We start from the raw sequence: 7,926 nt of genomic DNA, 5'->3' as shown, positions 1-7,926 counted from the left end.
ACTTCCATTTCTGTTTTCTCAGTACTTACCTGAAGACATTAATTCTTTGTGTCACATTTCTGTAGAACTGAAAAAACAACCTTGCATTTTTAGAGTGCTTGCGGGTGTGCCCAAGGCATTTACAGCTAAACAGGAAATTTTGAGCGAGGAGACACAAGAGGCTACGGTTTCCCTCCATCCTTAGTCAGGAGCATTATGAGTGCACGCGCCACAACTATGCATTTCTGAATGGCACAGTGGTGATTGATTGGACTCATGTTTTCCTTAGCCGATAAAATGCAAATCATGGAACTGTACCAGGCCTGCAGGTTGCCTGGGATGCTTCGTCTGAATGAATGCCAAGATGCACAGAGAATTGTACAACGGAATTATGTTGTGATAGACACCCACACTCGCCATGTTGCAGCAGACCTGCTGGACTGGAGGATAAAGACCAGTCACTACCCCGGCTAACCATTGTAAGGTTCCTACAGATCCATCACTGGTGTGTTCAAGCACCAATTCTTCCACCTAAGCCAGTCCAAGGGCACATGTTGGGCACATGTTGTCCAGGGACAACTTTTCACTTTGTGGTAGTTTATGGCATCCTTCATAATTCTGCTGTTGTGCTGACACATTCTCAGCTGCAGCCCAATGGCAGGAAAAAGAGGAGGAGAAGCCGTAGAGGAGGTGGTACTTGAGGTCCTTTCTGGTTGTACGGGGGAAAGAGAGACTTGTCATTTGTGGTTAAGGGAGGAGACAGCAAAGAGTCAACACATCTTGCACAATGGTGGTCTCTGCCAGTATGTAGCAAGATCTAGACAACATTTACCTGTAGCTGACAAGTGACAGCTGACAGGTGATGGCATAGGCAATGATACACGCATTATCTTTCATGCCCAACTCGGATCTCAAACCTGTCCAAACCCAATAGGCACCACTAATGAAAAAGAGTGGTGATCACCACCATCTCCAACAAGTACAGTATGACCACTCCATACTGACCTTCAGATGCATTAACAATACTGAAATTTCACCAACAACCTCTCAACCACATTGTTGCCTGGTGGAAATGTACTAACTAAAATCCAAAAGAGACAGAAATACTCTGCAGGACAGGTGATATCTCTGAAGTGTTGATGCTTCAGGTGATGACCTTGGCTGCCAAACAGCGCTATTAACGCCAAGTCCTGGAAACACTTTAGTTCCAATGTTGAATATACAGTATAGTAATTTATAAAATGACCATGTTTCTGCAAACTTAACATTGTGCACGTTCAGTACACCCTAACTCTGGCCTGTGCAAATACAGAACACCCTAACTCTGGCCTGTGCAAATACAGAACACCCTAACCCTGGCCTGTGCAAGTACAGGACACCCTAACTCTGGCCTGTGCAAATACAGAACACCCTAACTCTGGCCTGTGCAAATACAGAACACCCTAACCCTGGCCTGTGCAAGTACAGGACACCCTAACTCTGGCCTGTGCAAATACAGAACACCCTAACTCTGGCCTGTGCAAATACAGAACACCCTAATCCTGGCCTGTGCAAGTACAGGACACCCTAACTCTGGCCTGTGCAAGTACAGAACACCCCAATCCTGGCCTGTGCAAGTACACCCAAACTCTGGTCTGTGCAAATACAGAACACCCTGATGTAGGACTGTGCAAATATAGGACACCCTAACTCTGGCCTGTGCAAGTACAGAACACCCTAACCCTTGGCCTGTGCAAGTACAGAACACCCTAACTCAGGACTGTGCAAGTACACCCAAACTCTGGCCTGTGCAAATACAGAACACCCTAACTCTGGCCTGTGCAAATACAGAACACCCTAACCCTGGCCTGTGCAGGTACAGGACACCCTAACTCTGGCCTGTGCAAGTACAGAACACCCCAATCCTGGCCTGTGCAAGTACACCCAAACTCTGGCCTGTGCAAATACAGAACACCCTGATGTAGGACTGTGCAAGTACAGGACACCCTAACTCTGGCCTGTGCAAGTACAGAACACCCTAACCCTTGGCCTGTGCAAGTACAGAACACCCTAACTCAGGACTGTGCAAGTACACCCAAACTCTGGCCTGTGCAAATACAGAACACCCTAACTCTGGCCTGTGCAAATACAGAACACCCTAACTCTGGCCTGTGCAAATACAGAACACCCTAACGTAGGACTGTACAAGTACAGGACACACTAACTCTGGTCTGTGCAAGTACAGAACACCTTAACTCTGGCTTGTGCAAGTACAGTGATGCACCATCAATAACTCTCTCTGAGATGTGAAGTCGAGATATCGGCTTTTATTGACTGGAAGAAAGAACAAGCAGCAATTGACCACCATACTACATCCTGGAGAATGAGGCCAGGCTCAGGCCTCAATCGCCTTTATACAGGGGTCTGTGGGAGGGGCCACAGGAGCAGTCAGCAGCGGGCGTGTCCAGACAGGTATATGTAGTTCACCACATTCACCCCCCCACCTTTGTTTTAAAAGAGAGTCCCCATGGAGCGAAATTTCTTACAAGTATATTTACAGGTTAAGTCTATCAGGTGGTCGAATCTGTCGCTGCGATCTACGTAGCACTGGCTGTGATTGCACAGGTGCTGGTGGTGGTGATTGCACAGGTGCTGGTGGTGACTGCACCAGAGATGGAGGTTGTGCTGGTTCCGGCCTAACTGGAGGTGTCAGCTCACTAGGCGTCAGTGATCCCTCATGCGTGTCCAAGGCACCTGGTATAGGAGTGTCGTGAGGAGTCTGTGTAGGGCTTGGTGTGCGCGGTGTCACCTCGGGTACAGGGTTCATAGTTGCCGTGGAGTGTTCAGGGTAGTGGTCTGCTGCTCCTGCGGGCGCCAGGTCGCGGGCGGAGACCGTGTCCTCCCACCCATCAGATAAGACCATGTAAGCATACTGGGGGTTCACATGTAGAAGGTGAACCCTCTTGACCAGTGGGGAGTATTTATTGCTTGTCACATGGTTCCGGAGCAGCACTGGCCCTGGGGACATCAGCCAAGATGGTAGGGTGGTCCCTATGGCAGACTTCCTGGGAAAAGAGAAAAGGCGCTCATGAGGGGTGGCATTGGTGGACGTACATAACAGGGAGCGGATAGAATGGAGTGCCTCAGGGAGGACCTCCTGCCATCGAGAGACTGGCAACCCTTTTGACATAAGGGCTAAAAGTGTGGCCTTCCACATTGTGGCATTCTCCCTCTCCACCTGTCCATTTCTCCGGGGATTATAACTCGTGGTCCGACTAGTAGCAATGCCCCTAGCCAGCAGGTACTGGTGCAGCTCGTCACTCATAAAGGAGGACCCTCTATCACTGTGGATATAGCAGGGATATCCGAACAGAGTGAAGAGCTGGCGCAGGGCTTTTATGACGGACGTGGTAGTGGTGTCGGGGCAGGGGATGGCAAAGGGGAACCGCCAGTACTCGTCGATAATATTGAGAAAGTAGACATTGCGATCGGTGGAGGGAAGGGGGCCCTTAAAGTCAACACTCAGTCGTTCAAAGGGGCGGGTGGCCTTGATAAGTTGTGCCTTTTCAGGACGGTAGAAATGCAGTTTGCACTCAGCGCAGTCTTGGCAGTCCCTGGTCATCGTCCTGATGTCCTCAAGGGAGTACGGCAGGTTCCGGGCTTTCCTGAAATGGTAAAATCGGGTGACCCCCAGATGGCAAAGATGTGCATGGAGGGCGTATAGCTGGTCGAGCTGTACGCTGGCACACGCTCCCCGGGATAGGGCATCAGGGGGCTCATTGAGCCTTCCAGGCTGGTACAGGATATCATAGTTGTAGTTGGAGAGTTCTATTCCCCACCGCAAAATTTTATCATTTTTGATTTTGCCCCGCTGTTGGTTGCTGAACATGAACGCAACCGAGCGCTGGTCGGTCAGCAAGGTGAACCTTTTGCCGGCGAGATAGTGCCTCCAGTGCCTAATAGCTTCCACTATGGCCTGGGCTTCTTTCTCCACCGTGGAGTGCCGAATTTTAGAGCCTTGAAGGATATGAGAAAAGAATGCTACCGGCTTTCCTGCCTGATTGAGGGTAGCAGCCAGTGCGAAATCGGAGGCATCACTCTCTACTTGGAAGGGAATGGTCTCGTCCACCGCATGCATCGTTGCTTTGGCAATGTCCCCTTTAATGCACCTGAAGGCCGCGCAGGCCTCGGCGGAGAGGGGAAATGTGGTAGACTTGACCAGGGGGCAGGCCTTGTCTGCATAATGAGGGACCCATTGGGCATAATAGGAAAAAAAGCCCAGGAACCGTCTGAGGGCTTTGAGGGTGGTGGGAAGAGGGAGTTCTAACAGGGGGCGCATACGGTCGAGATCAGGGCCAATGACCCCGTTTTCCATGACATACCCAAGGATAGCGAGTCGGGTGGTTCCGAACTCACATTTGTCCCTATTATAAGTAAGGTTCAGGGCTTTGGCCACTTGGAAAAATCATTGGAGGTTGGCGTTGTGATCAGGCCAGTCGTGACCACAGATGGTGATGTTATCCAGATAGGGAAATGTGGCCTTCAGTTGGCACTGGTCCACCATCCGGTCCATTTCCCTCTGGAAGACCGAGACACCATTTGTGACACCGAAGGGGACGCGCAGGAAGTGATAGAGCCTGCCGCCCGCCTCGAAGGCGGTGTAGGGGCAGTCCTCTGGGCGGATGGGGAGCTGGTGATAAGCGGATTTCAGATCTATTGTCGAGTACACCTTGTACTGAGCTATCTGGTTGACCATATCCACGATGTGGGGTAGGGGGTACGCGTCAAGCTGCGTGAACCTATTGATGGTTTGACTATAGTCCACGACCATCCTATTTTTCTGCCCGGTCCGAACAACAACCACCTGGGACCTCCAAGGACTTGTGCTTGGCTCAATGATCCCCTCCCTGAGCAGCCGCTGCACCTCCGACTGAATGAAGACCCTGTCCCCCATGCTGTACCTCCTGCTTTTAGTTGCCACAGGTTTACAGTCAGGGGTCAGGTTGGCGAACAGCGGTGGGGGAGGGATCTTGAGGGTGGAGAGGCTGCAAGTGGTGTCAGTAGCGCAGCTGTCGGCATGGTGCTGGGTGGGATGTGCGGGTCAGTGTGTGTGTGTGGTCAGCAGTGGGGTATATGGCGAGGTCCCACAAAGCTGAGGATTCCTGACAGTGAGTGGTGGGAGGGGCCCGTCATATGCCATAGTCACACTTTCGAGGTGGCTCTGGAAGTCCAGCCCCAATAGCACAGGTGCACACAGTTGACGCATGACCGGTAGCGTAAAGTTCCGATATTCTGTGCCCTGCACCACCAATGTCGCTACACAACCCACCCGGATGTCTGTGGAATGCGACCCAGAAGCCAAGGTGACCTTCTGGCTTACCGGCCGTGTCACGAGTCCGCAGCGTTGCACTGTGTCCGGGTCAATAAAACTTTCAGTGCTGCCCGTGTCAAACAGGCAGCTGGTCCTGTGCCCCTCCACCAGGATGTCCATCATTGACCTTGCAAGCTGGTGTTGGGCGCTTTGGTCGAGGGTTACGGTGCCCAGAGTTGAACTGCCGTCTTGGTGCCCGGTAAGCACCGGTGGGTAGGGGGCGGGGCATGTTGGCGCCGACAAAGATGGCCACCCACATCCGGGCATGCAAGATGGTGGCCCCCATGCCTCACATGCAGCGCTGCCCAACCCCGCTCGTGGTTTAGACTTACAGACCTTGGCGAAATGGCCCTTCTTCCCGCAGCTGGAGCAGGTCGCTTCTCGGGCCGGGCAGCATTTTCAGGGGTGCTTTTCGAGTCCGCAGAAGTAACACTGTGCGGGCTTGCGACTGGCAGCAGCTGTGGTTGGGTTCGGGGAGTTCGTGGAATCACGAATGGCAGCAGCGTTGGCGAATTCGCTCGCGGGAACTGGCGGCGGCGGGGTCTGTGGTGTCAACGGAACCAGCGGGGGATCGCATGGCTGGACAGCGTCAGTGTTGTGCAGAGCAGCCTCCAGCGTGTTGGCCGTCTCGATCGCCGAGCGTAAGGTAAGATCGGCATTTTCCAGCAGCTGTTGGCACACATACCTGACCTGATTCCTGTAACAAAGGCGTCTCGTATGAGGTGCTCCGCATGCTGTTCCGCCGTGAGCGTTTTGCAGTCACATGTTCGCACGAGTGTCTGTAGGGCTCGGAGAAACTGGACGCTTGACTCTGCAGGCCGCTGTCATTGCGTAGCTAAACGATGTCTTGCATAGACGGTGTTCACCGGCCGCAGGTACTGTCTTTTGAGGGCATCCAGTGCCCCTTGATAGGTCGGCAGGCCTCTGATAAGTGAGTAAACTTTTGGGGTGACCCTCGAGAGGAGAATTCTGTGCAAAACAGCAGGTTCAGTTGCACTAACCTCCTCCAAGTATGATTGGAAGCATGCAAGCCAGAGTTCAAAGGCAAGAGCTGCTTCAGGGTCTTGGGGGTCCAAATCCAATCTTTCTGGACGTAAAACGGTTTCCATGTTTTAAAACTTCCAGTCAATAAAATTGATGCACCATCAATAACTCACTCTGAGATGTGAAGTCGAGATATCGGCTTTTATTGACTGGAAGAAAGAACAAGCAGTAGTTGACCACCATACTACATCCTGGAGAATGAGGCCGGGCTCAGGCCTCAATCGCCTTTATACCAGGGTCTGTGGGAGGAGTCACAGGAGCAGTCAGCAGCGGGCGTGTCCAGACAGGTATATGTAGTTCACCACATACAGAACACCCTAACCCTGGCCTGTGCAAATACAGAACACCCTAACCCTGGGCTGTGCAAGTACACCCAAACTCTGGCCTGTGCAAATACAGAACACCCTAACCCTGGCCTGTGCAAGCACAGAACACCCTAAATCTGGCCTGTGCAAATACAGAATACCCTAACCCTGGTCTGTGCAAGTACAGAACACCCTAACCCTGGCCTGTGCAAGTACAGAACACCCTAACCCTGGCCTGTGCAAATACAGAACACCCTAACCCTGGCCTGTGCAAGTATATAACACCCTAACGTAGGACTGTGGAAGTACAGGACACCCTAACTCTGGCCTGTGCAAGTACAGAACACCCCAATCCTGGCCTGTGCAAATACAGAACACCCTGACGTAGGACTGTGCAAGTACAGGACACCCTAACCCTGGCCTGTGCAAGTACATAACACCCTAACGTAGGACTGTGGAAGTACAGGACACCCTAACTCTGGCCTGTGCAAGTACAGAACACCCCAATCCTGGCCTGTGCAAATACAGAACACCCTGACGTAGGACTGTGCAAGTACAGGACACCCTAACCCTGGCCTGTGCAAGTACATAACACCCTAACGTAGGACTGTGGAAGTACAGGACACCCTAACTCTGGCCTGTGCAAGTACAGAACACCCCAATCCTGGCCTGTGCAAATACAGAACACCCTGATGTAGGACTGTGCAAGTACAGGACACCCTAACTCAGGACTGTGCAAGTACACCCAAACTCTGGCCTGTGCAAATACAGAACACCCTAACCCTGGGTTGTGCAAGTACAGAACACTCTAACTCTGGCCTGTGCAAGTACAGAACACCCTAACTCTGGCCTGTGCAATAAGCCTTAAATCAGGACTATGTAAGTACATCCAAACTCTGGACTGTGCCTGTACGATACACCCAAATATGACTGTGCAAGTATAGTACATCTTAACTCAGGACTGTACAAATGCACCATAACACAAGACTCTGCAAGTACAGCCTAACTCGGTTGTGCAAGTTCACCCTAACAGAGGACTGCACAAGTACATCATAATTCAGGATTGTGCAAGTACACCTTAACTCAGGGCTCTGCAAGTACACTCTAATAGGACTGCGCAAGTTCACCCTAACTCAGGACAGTGGAAGTACACCATAACTCAGGCTGTGGAATTACACCCTAACTCAGCCTGCACATGTACACCTTAACTTAGGACTGTGCAAGAACACCTTAACTCAGGACTATACA

The sequence above is a fragment of the Hypanus sabinus genome, chromosome 9 (genome assembly GCF_030144855.1).
Source record: "Hypanus sabinus isolate sHypSab1 chromosome 9, sHypSab1.hap1, whole genome shotgun sequence".
NCBI lineage: Eukaryota > Metazoa > Chordata > Chondrichthyes > Myliobatiformes > Dasyatidae > Hypanus > Hypanus sabinus.
This window is presented reverse-complemented; position numbering follows the sequence as displayed.